The sequence below is a fragment of the Phacochoerus africanus genome, chromosome 2 (genome assembly GCF_016906955.1).
Source record: "Phacochoerus africanus isolate WHEZ1 chromosome 2, ROS_Pafr_v1, whole genome shotgun sequence".
Taxonomy (NCBI): domain Eukaryota; kingdom Metazoa; phylum Chordata; class Mammalia; order Artiodactyla; family Suidae; genus Phacochoerus; species Phacochoerus africanus.
Genome location: NC_062545.1, coordinates 3,777,898 through 3,794,041, shown reverse-complemented (window position 1 = coordinate 3,794,041; position 16,144 = coordinate 3,777,898).

The following is a 16,144-nucleotide window of genomic DNA, read 5'->3' as shown; positions in this document are numbered from 1 at the left end:
AATTTCAAAGCAATTTTAAAAATTCCAACAGATTTTTCTCAAGAAGAGTGTGGAAAATGGCCAACCAATTTCAACATTCTTATGGAAATACAGAGGTCTAAGATAAGAAGCAGAAATGCAAAGTTTCCTATACTACTGGAAATGAAGACTTGCACAGCTACAGTCATTTTAAGAGTAACCTGGCCTGTGGCTGGACACATAGAACAAGGAATGGAAGGACCTTCGGACACGGTCACACACATTCCATGGTCCCCTGATTTATGGCGATGGTGGGAAGGCCTGGAAAAAGCACTGTCTTTGGTGAGATGTGAGGAAACAGAAATTCTCCCAGTGGACAATAAATCATGGTTGGCCACTCAACTTCATAATTCATCAGGAAAATACAACTTTAAACCACAGCAAGAAACCCCTAACCCCTACACATCTATAGAATCATGAAGATGAAAAAAGATAGATACTACCAAGTTTTAGCAAAAATGTGAATCAGTTGAAACCTTCCTGTACTTGATAGGAACGCAAAATGGTACAACTGTGTTGGAAATAAGGTTTGGCAGTATCTATTAAAGCTAAACATAGGCAAACTTTGGACCAGCTATTCTGTACCTCAATATTCAACCAAGAAAAATGAAGGCATTTTTCTACAAGAAAAGATATTAGAGGCCATTAGAGCATCTTATTCATAATTTTAAAAAACCGGAAATGACCTAATGTCTATCAAAGGAGAATGTCTTAGTAAATATGATATATTGAAAAAAAGTGAAGAGTAATGAAAGTGAATGGATCGTTTTATTAAATGACATGAAAAAGTGTCGCAAATACAGGAATGAGTGAGAGAAGACAGATGCAAATGGACACATGCTGTATGGTTTCATTTATATGAAGTTCAGTGATAGGCCAAGCTAGGTGATGGAGACAGAAGGTGGAGAGACGATGCTTTTTGTTAGAAGCGGCAAGGAGGAGAAACCTGGAAAGACGTTTCTGTTGTTTGCTGTTTGTTGTTGTTTGTTATTTGCTTTTTCGACGGCAAAGGTCTGAACACGGAGTGCTGGTTTCACAAGTGCTTTCACTTTGCTGGAAATTATCTGCTTGCACCCTGGTTATCTGTGCTTCTTCCCTTCTGCCCTCTCCCAGGCCCTCTTGGAATGGTATCACTTAGCTCTATTCCTGCACAGATAACTTCTAAACTCCTAAAACGACATTACATTTCTAAAGATTTTTACATCCTCAGCTCTCATTTTTTCTCCCATTTCCTCATATAGTTTACTCCCCAAGTCCACAAAGAATGCCCTTTATAAAGATACAAAGAACCGACCATTATTTCAAATCCAGTGGACCCTGCCCTGTTATCTTTGCCGCAGCAGGATTCAAAACTTGTGGAATCCCCTTCCTTCTCAAACACCCTCCTTTGCTAACCACCATGACGCTGCATTTTCTGACTTCTCTCCCCAGTCTTCCACGTCCTCACTCTCATGCTCCTCCAGTGGGCTTTTTCTTTGGAGGATAACCTCAAAATGTCGAGTTCATCAAACCGCTCTTTTTGAAGTTTCACACAGTTCTGATTTTAACCAGCAATTTTAAAGACTAAAAGTCTTTATATTTAAAATTTAAATTTAATATTTAAAATTTAAATATTTAAAATGTTTAAAATTTAAAATTCAAAATTGATAAGCAGATTCATCAGTTGAGGGAATAATGCTTAATTTTCTAATGCGAAGTATGTAGCTCATTTCCATTTAACATTATTATTGTCACCTTTAAATTTTTAATCTCATCGTGTTTGCATTTGTCCTATTTACTCTGTTTCTTTATTCCTTCTTTCCCGTACTATTTTGAATACTCAAGTATTTTTAATCATCTCGGTATATCTTTTCTATTAGTGTTGTTTTCATAACCTGTGTGTTATTTTTCCTAGTTTGGAGTCGAGACAATAAAATCTATACTTTAACTTACTCAGTCGTTTCCTAAATTACTGTCTTTTCCATATCCAGAATACTACAAGTGTCTTACATAGTTTTAATATATTCACCTTTTTTGGATTATTGCGTTAATGTTGTCATGTGTTTTATTTCTACAGCTGTTATAAATCCAAATAGATACTGTTGCCTTTTTTTTTTTTGAAACAGTCAATATTCTTTCACCTTTATCCACAAGTTTGCTTTTTCCAGACAATATGTGTTTTCACCGTATTTATTCTCTGTGGGTTTAACATGGATATATTTGATCATTTTTGGAAAATTCTCAACCATCAGGTATTCAGTTTTTGCTGTTGTTTTAGTCTTGCTCTCAGCCTCCAACTGAACACATCTGAGACCATTTAATAGCACTTATCCATTTCTTATACTTTCTTCTGTTTTTTAATTTTTATTTTACATCTCCTTTGGCACTTTAATTTGTGTATTTTGTATTGATATGTCATTTGTTTTACTACTTTTGCTTAAAGTTGTATCCAGGGTACTATTAAAACCACCCTGTGAATTCTTAATTTTATGTTTTATTTTTCAGTTCTGGAATGCTCTTTTGGTCTTGTTTTAATAAATTCCAACACCTTATTAAACTATTTTTAATCTATTTTCTATATCTCTCTCCCTGTTGTAACAAAACTACATTAACTATTTTAAAGTCATTACCTGCTGACTTCTAAGTCAACTGCGGACTGGCTTCTATTACTTGTTTCTTGCTTAGGTATTCGTTATATTTTCCTACATCTCTGCATTTCTTGTAATTATTTAAAGTGCATCATACATTTCAATAGACAGTAGAGAAGAAAAAAGTGTTATATATGTTTTTTTTTTCACTTGTTCATTAGACAGATTGATGAGGGATTGATTAACTCAATGTACTCATGTATTTTGTTGTGTCCAGGTTAGATTTTTGGTTTTAGTTAGTTTCAGCCCAATTCTTGTTTCAAATATCTTGAAGTTCAGTCTTTTCATTGAGATTTCGTTTCCTAAACATTGTGAACCTACAGACGATTTCATCTGCATTTTCAGTCCCTTCCGAAGGTTCCCATTGTCTCAGCATTCTTCAGATAGTCCATGAATTCATGCATTTGGAGTTCCTCTAATTTCAATTCACTGTCAGTCCAGAGGGACTTCAAAATTTTTTGTTTCTTTAGTGATTCTGCCTGTGGCAAGCCAGATTTTTAGCCTGTTCCCTGATTCAAGAAGTTCTCTGAAAGTAAAAGTTTCCAGTGACTCAGTCTACTTAAACAGAACACTGTTCTACCTGGAAATATAGTATTTCTAGTCCCCGTGGTTAATTACAGCTTGCCTATCTTTTTGTAACGGTGTTAGCTTCTCTAGTTGTGCAGCAGGAGTGATAATTTGCCTCTACCAACATCAATAATATCAGTGCAAGTTTTATTGCCACTTGTGTATTTTTTTTTTCTTTTTGCTATTTCTTGGGCCACCCCTGCGGCACATGGAGGTTCCCAGGCTAGGGGTCGAATCAGAGCTGTCGCCACTGGCCTACGCCAGAGCCACAGCAACGCGGGATCCGAGCCGCGTCTGCAACCTACACCACAGCTCACGGCAACACTGGATTGTTAACCCACTGAGCAGGGGCAGGGACTGAACCCGCAACCTCATGGTTCCTAGTCGGGTTCGTTAACCATTGCGCCACGACGGGAACTCCCACTTGTGTGTTTTTTATGCTAAAATCTCCCTTAAAACTTTGTAACTCAGAAACTATCTCTGTTTCTTATCACTTTGTCTCCTTAGCTTTGTGTGTATGTGTGCATATTTCAAAGCTTTATAGCAAGAATTACTTTTACATTAAAATTTTTAAAAAAACAATAAATTCTCCATCAATACAACATGTGCAAGATTTTGAAATATTTAAATAAGGTTTTAATTCATTTTTATTTCAAATGGTAAATATTATTTACTCAAAAGAATCTAACTTTTTGGAATTCAAGGTAGGCAATTTTCTGTAAGATGTCAATTATTTTCAGAAACATTACTTTAACAATTTTTTTCTCAGAGCAATAGAAATCACAAATTCGAAACATAATTTTATATAAATAGAGAATTTATATAAATATTGCAAATAAGGATGTAATACAATTGTAATATTTAACATATATTTGGTATCAAGTTTAGTGTTCAACATAAATGTTATGTGTAATAATATCACCCAATCATCCACCAGCAGTATGATTTTTACCAGCTGTATCTAAGTAGTATTTGAAAAATTATCTATTTGTACAACAAATTTTTGTGTGTGATTCATTGTGTCCCACAGTTTGTGTGGGAGGACAGAAGTTTACAGTTGAATAACACATAAAGAAGACCCCAATAAATAATCCTTTTCAATACGGATTTGTAGCCATAGTGCAATTTTATTTATTTATTCATCTATTTATTTATTTATTCATCTATTTATTTATTTATTCATCTATTTATTTATTTTTCTTTTTAGGGCCACACCCGCGGCATATGGAGGTTCCAAGGCTAGGGGTCCAATCGAAGCTACAGCTGACAGCCTTCACCACAGCCACAGCAACACAGGATCCAAGATGTGTCTGTGGCCTACACCACAGCTCAGTGCAGCACTAGATCCTCATCCCACTGAGTGGGACCAGGGATCAAACTCGCGACCAATGGTTCCCAGTCAGATTCATTTCCGCTGCACCACGACAGAAACCCCCAATTTATTTTTTAAATGCTTCCTTCTCTTTACCATTTACTAAGTAATTACAAAAGCTAGTATATGAAGTCCACTTTACTTAGCTGAAAATCCCATTTGAGAAGAAAATAGAGGAAGACGCTGTCCAAACACTCTTCGTCTCACCCACTCTCAAACCTTGATCTTCCCTTTTCCCAGAGAAGATCCCATATCCTCCTGTAGGAACCACCCTGAGTGTCACACTTTTGCCATTGCTCTGCCTGGGCAGGTGTGTAAATGTGGTCCAACAACTCTTATGGGCACTAGAGACAGCCAGGAGTAGATGAGACTATGGATGACACGCCCTCGCTCAGCTCAGTGATGACATCTCAGTGACGGACAGTATGATCCCAAGGGCCAGCCTGGGACAGTGCCAGCAGCACTGGTGACCATATTGAGTGATGGCAGCAGTGACAGTAAGAGATGTCATCCCCTCACTTCAGGACCTGCCCTGGGCAGCTCCACTTCGTTTGTCTTTATTGGTTTCTCCCTTCTGCTCATCTATCATGCAGATCTATTCCAAATTATATCTTCTGTAGAGTGACTAGTTATCAAACACCTCATTATAAGCACAATGATGTGTTTGCTCAAATTGAATCTACTCCAGTGACCACTGGACAAGGTGTTGATGTGCTCTAATCAGAAAGCAACTGCATCAGAATGAGATTTATTTGTTATAGTCCACTGGAAACTAAAAATAAAGACATAAACAAGTAACCATATGTTATATCTGAAGTAAATGTTATTAGAAAAATGATAATATAAAACTATTAAAGATGAGCAAGAATGTATCAATACTTTCCAGATTATATACATGATTGAGGTTTGAGCATCTATCAGAGCGACCAAGAAGCAGAGATGCGGACTCAGAGGCCCTTCACTTCACAGACATCTCTGCCCTCTGACAGAAAACCCAAACGATCATTGCAGGCTTCCAAGGTATTCTCTCTTTCATGCAGAGTGACAGTCAGAGGGCGTAAGAAGAATTGTATGTACAATATGACCTCTTTCAATTTGTTTGGTGATATATGTTTTTGTATTTGGCAGAATTTAGTCTAAAACTTGCCTTCATTGTAAAATAATATCTGAATGTAAGGGTTTAAGGAAAGGAATGTATATACTCATTTACCTGTAATTGCCAAAGTCTAGAAATAAATACTAAAACAGCTGTCATTTTTGACTCTCCAAATGGTTTGAGTGAGTTTGTAATTTTCATTGAAGTACCCCCAAACTATGTCACATGGTACATATGCTGATCATTTCAATAACTCAAGGGCAGTTTTCTTTTTTAATTTATAAATTCCATTGGAGTATAGTTGGCTTACAAAGTTCTGTTACTTTCAGTTGCACAGCAAAGTAAATCAGCTACACTTACACATATATTCAAGGGTAGTTTTGTCTTCCAATTTTTGTCACCTTTGAAATAGAAACGCAAGTCATTGTGCATTTGTGGTTGAAATTTTTTATTACTTATGTCATTTAGATATGGATTTCAAAGTATGTAAAAATTTAAAAATTATCACACAACAACTATATAGGCCTCTCTTTAAAAAATGTTAACAAATTTATACCCCATCTCCTATTTTTCCTAAATTATTATTCCTATTTTTCCTATTATTCCTAAAATGACTTTACAATGAGGATACTATGGAAACAGAATATTTGAGTATGTTATAAAGAAGTAAGAAAAGCTGATTTGAATATATTAAGTTGAATCATAGTGACAAGGATTAAAGTCTTGCATTTCTTCTCTCTTGATAACTGCATGTACATTAAAAGGGAAGGTGCTCTAATCACTACTAAAAAGTTTGATGTAACTGTAAGATTTTTAGATATGATTCAAATTTGGGATTTATAAATTATTAATCCTCTCTGTTGGAGAGGACTCAAAAAGCATCAATCTTCTGATTCAGCAGGTAAGAATCTGAGAGTTGTCACTTCCATCCTCACAACAGAAAAGCTCAACAAATGGAAAATCAACAGCTCTTCTTAGATCTGTCAGAAACCTGAGGTCACAGGAAAAGCTGCTTCCTGCAAGACTGGAGAGACAGACATTCAAGAGAACTGCAGATCACGGAAGCAGAAGCCTGGAAGCAGAAATTGCCACAGGAGCTGCTACCGAGGGAATGCAATAGAAAGAACGGCATGTCTTGTGTATGAGTGAAGAAGTCTCTGGGGAAACCCAAAGGTGACAGGGGAGACAAAAGGGAATTTTAGTATAGCAAAGAGTAAGCACAGTTTAAATATGGCCAGATAAACACAAAACCTTACAGTAAAAGTCTATTTACTTTAGTTCCTTTAATCCAACCATCATGCCTGGCTTTCACCAAAAAAATACAAGACATATTAAAAGACAAAAACCAGAACTTAAAGAGACAAATCAATCCTCACTACCAGGCCCAGTTATGGCAGGGATTTTGGAATTGTCAGAGCAGGAACTTAATTATGACTAATACGCTAAGGGCTCTAATGAAAAAGTGAACAACTCACAAGAAGAGATGGCAAATGCAACTGGAAAGATTGAAACTATAAGAAAGCACTAAAAAGGAATTCTAGATATATGAAGCAATACAGCAGAAAATGGAGAATGCCTTTGATGGGTTCAGTAGCAGACGGGACATGGCTCATGAAGGACTCAGTGAGCTTGAAGATATGTCAGTGGAAACTTCAGGATAAGTACTTCAGTAAATTTTAAAATTTACACCTAGAAATACTGTATATCAACTCCAGAAAACCAAATATAAGAAGAACATCTTGAAAGAATCCATAGGGGAAAAACACCTCTTGTATAGAATGCTAAATGTAAGAATTAAATCAGTCCTGTCTTTAATATTCATGTAAGCAAAAAATGGCGAAATAAAATATTTAAAATATTTAAAGTGTGGAAGGATAAAACCACCAATCTAGAAATACGTATCTAGTGAAGTTACTCCTCGGGAAAAGCAAAAATTGAGGCAATTTGTCGTGAATAGACCTCTCTTGTAAGAAGCGTCAAAGTTCCAAAACAACGAATACAAGTTAGGTCAGGAGATGAGATTCGCACAAAAGAAAAACATTGGAGAACGTAAACGAAGTCCTCTAGTTTTCTTACTCTTGCCTTTACCTAACAGATGACAGTGTATTCAAAATAATAACTTTTTACAAATCGCAAATGGGTGTTGCATTTTGTCTATTTTCATCTATCAGATAATTACATCATTCTGTCCTTTATTAATAGGAAAAATCACATTGATGGATTTTCCTATGTTCAAACTACTTTGCGTTCTTAGGAAAATACCACCAAGCTGTGGTATATCCATTTTATACATCGCTGGGTTCAGTCCACTGGTACTGTGTTGAAGGTTATTGTAAGTCAGAAGATATTTCTGTCTATAGTTTCTTTCCTGGTGATGTCTTTGCTTGGCTTTGATATGAAGGTAATATTGGCCTCATAAATAAGTTGAAGTTTTTTCTTTTTCCTTTTGGAAACTTTTTGAAAGATTAATGCTAATTCTTCTTTAATTGTTTGGTAGAATTCACTAGTGAAGTGGCAGTTTATAGCATTCTTCCTATCATATGATTAGACGGATTCCTTAAGTTGCCAAAATCTAGCTATTGTTGAGAGGTTCTGTGTCCCTGCTGGGATCCACCTTCCATTCTCAGGTCTGCTGTTTTACAATTCGGACTTAGCTTTCCCTTCCTGCTTGTGCAGAGCCTCAAGGGCAGCTAGAAGTGATAGCTGCGTAGGCTTTTACTCAGAATGTATACAGCGCTGGGCATGTGCAAAGCCCAACTAGTGTGTAGAGCCTTCTAGGATTATCGCGGAGCTTTTCCAAAGTCCCTATGGACCTCTCATTCGCAATGTTTCCTTTTCAGATTTTTCTTCCAGCTCTTTGTTTTCCCCAGTTGTTATCACCTACGCAGGCAGCTGCCGTATTAGTTATTTCCTGCTGATTTTTAACAACAAACACCCTTGGGGAAAGACTATCCCCGTAGGGTGACTCTAAGTCAGGGCAAATAAGAGAGGCCTTGTGACTGTGATTTTTCCAGGGAAATACCAGTAAGGTCTCATAACGACAGTTATATAAAAACTGTCATTTTCCAGGAGTTCCAGTCACTTTCTGCACCTTCCGAAAGCTACTGAGCTGCTTGTTTCTGCTGTGACTGTGGGCAACTGCTTTTTAAGGCTTTCACTGAACTGAGGAGAGGGGAATTCATTTTCCTTGAATTTCTTTGCACTTCTTGGGTGTTTATATTCATATCTTTCATCAAATTTGGGCAATTTACAGCCACTATTTCTTCTGATATTCTCTCTCCCCCTTTGCCTTTCTCTTCCTTCTGAAACTCCCACAACACATGTGTCGGCCACTTTGGTGCCATTCCACAGGTTCCTTAGGCACTGGACACAGTAGTCTTTTTCTTTTTCTGATTCTTAGACTCAGTTTCCATTGTCCTATCTTCAAGTTCACTAATTCTTTATCATTTCTCTTCAAATTTGCTTTGAATCCCTCTAGCCAGTTCTTTATTTTAGTTATTGTACTTCTCAATTCCAGAATTTCTTTTTTAGGTTGTCACCTTATTGATACTTCCTCTTTATTTATATATTTTCTTTTACTTTCTTCCTGCCTTGCTTTAGTTCTTTGAGCATCTTTAAGAGAAATGTTTTACAGACTTTGTCTGATATATCTGTTTTACATCATTTTTCAGAGATATTTTCTGTTGTTGTTGGTTTTTTTCCTCCTTTGAATAGGCCATACTTTCTTGGTTCTTTGTATGACTTCTCATTTTTTGTCCAAAACTAGACATTTGAATCTATCAGTGTATTACTGTAAATCAGTTTCTCCCTCTTTCCCAGGGATTTCTTCCTTTTGTCATTGATTTGTTTTTGTTTTGTTTTTTTTAATTGTTTAGGCTGTCTATGTGCCAAGGATCAACCTAAGGTCTTCTCAGGTTTTTACTAAGTCTGTGCCTTTCCCTGGACAAACATGATTAATTTCTAATTTTCCTCGCATGTGCAATGGCTTTTGAATGTCTTAGTCTTTAGTGTCTGGCTCCCCAGAGAGCAAAACCATGGGAGAAAATAAAGGTTACTGGCCCTTTAACTCCCCTTGCAGTCACTTTAGTCAAAATAGGAGGGATTTTCAACAATGGCAGCAGATACAACAGCAATTGCTGCCCACCCCTTTGTTTGAACTTCAGTGATCAAGGAAGGCAATCAGTGATTAGAACACAGTTCCATGATCCCGTGATGTTCAGGAGGCAGGATCCTATTTGCCCACCCTGAGTGGGGAATGGGAATGGATAGGATAGTAGGATAGCGGCTACTGTTCTAAGGGCTAAAAGAAACATCATAATTTGTGGTCCACCTTCCCCTGGAATTTGCAAGCCTTCAATAGAATCCAGCGTGCCAAAGTACCTACCTGAGACGGACTCTGCCAGAGTAACTGCTATGTAGATGGGGAGATTTGACTCCTGGGGCTTCTGACTCTGCCACCTGCCCCAAATCCTTCCTGATGGCTGCTAGTACTACTGAAAACCAAAAGAGAGGTCTAGTTACCTCACAATGAAAAGAGAGATTTTAGTAAAGATCTCTTCTGGTCCTTACCAATGTTCATACTGAAGTTTGCCTATGTGTGGATTAAATAATCTTAATTTTCAAAATGCTCTAAAGGTGTTTTTATCCTTTGAAACATGCTTATGTCTTTAAAGTAGTCTTTTCCACCTTTTTAGAAAATTTTGTGATATATGTTAGTAATTATTGTGAGTGTTTCAGAATCATTTATTAATAAAATATGGCATTTCCCTGGCAAGAAAAATCCCATTAGTGTTTTGCTATAAAAGCACTGTAAGTGGAGTTCTAAGTACTTTATCAGCTTCCTGTCTGTTTTTGAGTGACAGCCTGAATCATTAAAAACAGTCAGCACTAAAATGATTTATTTTCATCTAAATAGAGATTACTTAATTTAATTAAATATGCTTTATGCTTTGCAATTGCCACAAAGCAGTTCCTGCAGACTTCCAACTCATTATTTCATGCACCCACAGCCTCAGTGGAATACGAAGAGGATACAGATTTTAGACCTTTTAGCTCCTCCTTGTAAACATCTTTAAAAATTCAAGAACTCTCTGGAAATTCTGTGCTGGCCTGTGAAATTTACATAGTACCTGATTATTTTTTACTAAAGTGACTATACTTTCTTTTGCACTTCTATAATTCTGATTTGCTTTTTATGCCTATATTTACACCATGAAGGCTAAGGATTACTCCCGCAAACATTAAGCATTATACTTTTAATTTTTCACTGCTTTATTTAACTCTCCCTGATTCCTTTTCATTGCTGTACACAGGAACAATTTCCCTGCTTCAAAGTTTCATTTTCCAAGTCTGAAATTTTAAATGCATCTGTTTCACAGCTTAAAATAAAACTTGCAGTTTTCAAACTATGAGTATACCCCATCTCATTGAATGTCTTACATTATAAAGACACATTGGCATTCTTAAAAGTCTTTTTTTCCTTGAGAATAAACACAAATTCCTCTCTTTGTCTTCTTGCTGACTTTTAGATTACTGCAATTTGAAACCAAGGCAGGCATAGGCACAGCTGATAGAAGCCAAAAAGATGCTGGAACTTAACAGTATGGGTAGATTTCAAAGACTTTGAAAGACTGCCTGAGTTTGAAAACAAATTTTACCACCTTAGTTGTATAGTTAAAAGGAAGTCACATTTCCTCTATGAATCTCAATTTCTTCTTCTGTAAAATGGCAATTATAACAGTATGCATGTGAGAGAGTTGTTATGAAGAATAAGAGTAAATATTTGTCAATTATTAAGACAGTAACTGCCACGTAGTAAGCATTCAATAAACAATAACTTTTATCAGTTACATTTTACCTAGCACCACATTTATTCTAGACCTCTATACCTTATGTACATTTTATCCTACCTGCAGAGTGGATACTATGTACCCATTTTATACATGAGGAACTAGGCAGTTCAATGTCTCGCTCAAGGCCATAGCAGAGATAATTGGTAGAGCCACAGATCAATACAAATCTACACTAGACAACCTTGCCTTTCCCACTCTGATGTTCTCCCTCCAGAATAGAGAACTGAAAAAACAAACCAAAGCACAAACACATTCTTACTTGTTCACTTTTGTCTCTTTGGTAACAGCCATTCTAGCTGTAAGGTGATGATGTATTGGGGTTTTGATTTGCTTTTCCCTGATGATTAGCAATGTTGATGATTTTTTTTATATACCTTTAGTTACTCGTATATCTTTTTAGGAAAATGTCTGTTCAAGTACTTTGCCCATTATTTAATCTGATAATTTTGGATTTTTGATATTAAAGTACAGGGATTCCTCTTATATTTTGGATACTCATACTTTACCGGACGTACAATTTGCAAAGATTTTTCTCTGTTTATTAGGCTGCCTTTTAACTCTGTTGATTGTTTCCATCTTGGGGCAGAACATCTTCAGTTTGATGCAATCCCCTTTGTCTATATCTGCTTCTGTTGTCTGTGCTTCCGGCACTACAGCCGACAATCATGGCTGGGTTGTAGCAGACCTTGGCATTGCCATCTTTCCCTCTTCTACCCGGGCCTTGTCTGCATGGGACTATTCCAATTCCATTCTTTGCTCTTCCTATAGACAAAAGGGGGAAAAAGACATCGTCCTTAGAAACCACATATCAAAGCAGCAAATGTCTCTGTGTCTGAATTTCAGAACGCCTCTTTGAAACAGAGGTCCTGCTGTCCTTTTCATTCCCTCAACCTTGGGCCTGGCACCACTCAACAGTGTTAATTAATCAGCAAATAATCTTGTGTTGTTCTGAGTTATGTATTTTGGGGCTTTTTTTTTTTTTTTAAGGTTGGGAACTATCAGGAATAGTGTGATTTCAGTCCGTGATGTGCTGTGTGTATCTAGGCTTTTGATATTCACCCTCACATAGCACATCCTAATTTGCACCCACATCTCCATACCCCCTCAGTTCTGAAAACTCAGATTGCCTGGTATTTCTTTCATCATAAAAAATGTTGCCTTACACATCCACAGTTCTGTTTTCAAACCTATGAGAACCTTTATTTGGGGGTGGGGGGGATGACATGCACAAAATTGCCTTTCCTGGGCCATATGACTTTAACTTAGCTAAATACACCCTACTCTGTGGAGTGGCTTCAGAAGCCAAAATAATATATCAACAACAAACCAAAACACTTCTCAAATATAGGACAGATGTATTAATAGATAAAATCAGCTACCTGCCTTCACTTGGAATAGAATAGACATAAATTGGAGTTTTTTTCTTTTTTTTTTTTTTTGTCTTTTTGCCTTTTCTAGAGCAACTCCCAAGGCATATGGAGGTTCCCAGGCTAGGGGTCCAATCAGAGCTGTAGATGCCGGCCTAAGCCAGAGCCAAAGCAACTCGGGATCCAAGCCTCATCTGTGGCCTACACCACAGCTCACGGCAATGCCAGATCCTTAATCCACTGTGCAAGGCCAGGGACTGAACCTGCAACCTCATGGTTACTAGTCGGATTTGCGAACCACTGTGCCATGACTAGAGCTCCTGGATTTTTTTTTTTAAAGGTAGGTGAATTTAAACCAAAATATTGTAGACAGTGGAGGTAGCTAAACATGAATTTCTAAATAAGGTGAAAGACTCTGCTTTACTGGTTACATAAACAAGTCGTGTCTTCATCTGCTTTTGTGGGGACTTGGCTCATTGCTCTATGCTTGAACACTGGGGGTCTCAAGGCGCAGTCTTCAGGCTTCTTCCCTCTCTGTACTCACCCCCAAGATGCTCCCCTCACTCTCATGGTTTTGAATACCATCTATGTGTGAAAAAGCCCAAAGGCATAGAACTACCTACCTAGAACTTCCACCTCTCTACTCAATACCTCCTCTTCGTTTATAATAGGAATCTCAATATTACTTTATCCACAACTAAACTTTTCCTTTTGTTTCAGGCTTAGCTTTACTTCTGAATGAGAGAAGAAATTAAAACATTAGCTCATCAAAATAAAACATTTTTCTACCTCATGAAAACACAGGGAGTCCTGGTCTGGTGTGACTATTCCACAAGAAGCTTCCACCTGGTTGGTCTACCCTGTTATCCTTCAAAGCTCAAACTGTGGCCATTGCCTTATGGGCCAAGAGTTTTATCAACTCCTGCCACCAACATACATTCCAGCCTTTGGAAGAAGGAAAGGTGAGGAAATGTATAAACCCCCCTCCCAAGTCTTAGGAACAATGCCAAAGATTTCTTATGCTTGCAGGTCTCTGAGAAAACCCTAATTCCATGCCAAGGTTATGAATAACTTGAAAAAAAAATTGAAGGAGTTGCAAAGTGAAGCTCAAGTGTAACTTTAATGGCCTAGAAAAGCCTGGTTGTGTGTCTGTTGGTCGGGAGGTCATGGACAACACGGGATCCTCACCCCAGGCCGGAGGCAGACCTCCACAGAGGGGCAGCGGCCGTTATCTCTGTGAGCATCTTATTCCAAACGGGGAGGGTGGTGGAGTTGAGTCGGTCACAGTGATTCCAGCCAAACTCCCGACCTGGTAATCCCCCCACCCCTCAGGCAGAAGATAAACCTCTCTCACCAAAGCCAGAAGGGTCTACATTGTTCCTCTCTAACACTAGCCTCGTTTTGTGAGCCTGCACTTGGTTGCAGGATTGCATTCCACTAAAAGAAATCCTAAGGAATGTGGTATTTACTCAAGGGGCGTGGGGAATCCTCACCTGATGAGGGCAAGTGATGGCATCCACTTCAGAGGAATCTGGTAGAGATTTCTAACGACGCTTAGCCGCAAAGCCCCAGTATGTACTTGGCTTATCTTAGGTTGGAGGTTTCCATGTGGGGAATTATAATGATCTGAGCAAAACCAATTTCTCCCTTTGCTCCGATTGATGACACATGGCCTCTGTTACAGACACTCCTGAGTGCCTTTTCTAAATCCACACATATTTCTGCACGAAAACTAATGGTCTATGGAGTCAGGAGTTCTGCATGTGACAGTAGCTGGTGCCAGATGTTCCAGAGGAAAGCTGCAAGCCCCCAGGATGGAGCTAAGCATAAAAACCTAAAGCACAGGGAGAAATCCTAGCTGACCCCGAGGTGGGAATCAATCACAGGTCTCGAGGCGAAAAGATCGTGACTGTTGGCAAAATTTCATATTGGCAAGGGCTGTGGAACGCACCATTTTTCCATACAAATTAAGCTAAATGCGTCAAGAACAGTTGGTGACTATTAACAGTTACCACGCTGTTCAGCAGTTTCCAACAATTTTCGTCAACTCTGACCATGTTAATAGATGGGTTAATCATGGCACTAAACAAGGCGCATAATGAGAGAAGGTAATTTGCCCCTCTCTATGGAGAAAGGGGAATATTGAAAATAGAATGACAAAATAACATACATTTCAAAAAAGATGTTTTCTTAGATATCACAAAATGAGAATTCGAGGATGTTCGGGGAAATTTTTAACCATCTATTTAGAATATAAAATAAATGTATGCACAGATGTATCTCTGTTCCTTACAGTGTTACTTATAAAGTTGTATCAGACAAGGTGATGTATCAGCCAGCTAGAATAGATTATATTCACAAGACTAACCTCTCTGAGGCTATTGAAATTGATTTTCTAAAATATGTTTATGCAAAAGGGGTCACAAAAATCCGTGCAGTATAATTCAATCTATGATCTAGCCAGTATCTATCTACGTAAATAAGTACACTTAAACTTGTATGGACGTGATCCTGGAAGAAAACATATCACAATATTAACAAAGGCTTTTCAGTGTATGTGTATATATCACTTTTAGCTTATTTTTTGGCCTGCAAAATAGGCATTTCATCTTAGCATGGAGATAGGAGTTATTTTACCAACAGATATCCATACTATAGTTGTTTAAAACAAAAATGCCTTCCCAAATATAGGCAGACACTCTTTTTAACAGTGCTCTTTGGACTATTTGAGACAGGTTGGAATTTTCCAAAAGATTTGCAACTAACTCTGAGAGAGAGAATAAAGAGGATACAGCCAAGAAAAGACAGGCAACATAAAACAGTCAGGCTTTCCAAGTACAAGTTTCATGCCCCATAATAACTACCTCCCAAGCTTGCAGACCACGTCTCAGTCATCATCCTGTCTTGTTCCAGCCCCAAAGGTTTAGTACATCTATTCAGGCAGCCCGCTATGATTGCTGCACTCTCAGCTCTATGAAGAGCCCCCTCTTATTTTCAGACACACCAAAAAAGTGGCCCACAGGTCATCCACAAAAAAAAAAAAAAGAAAGAAAGAAAGAAAGGAAGGAAGGAAGAAAAGAAAAGGAAAAAAAAACATTTCAGATGATGGAAGATTTCTTTTTTCTACTTCCAGTTTTTGTCCCAAGGGATTTCAATTATCAAAAAACCCATTGAAAATGCACTTGTAACTAAAAATAAATGTGTCACTCAGCGGTCACTGTGCTTTCCTATTCTCGACCTCCCCA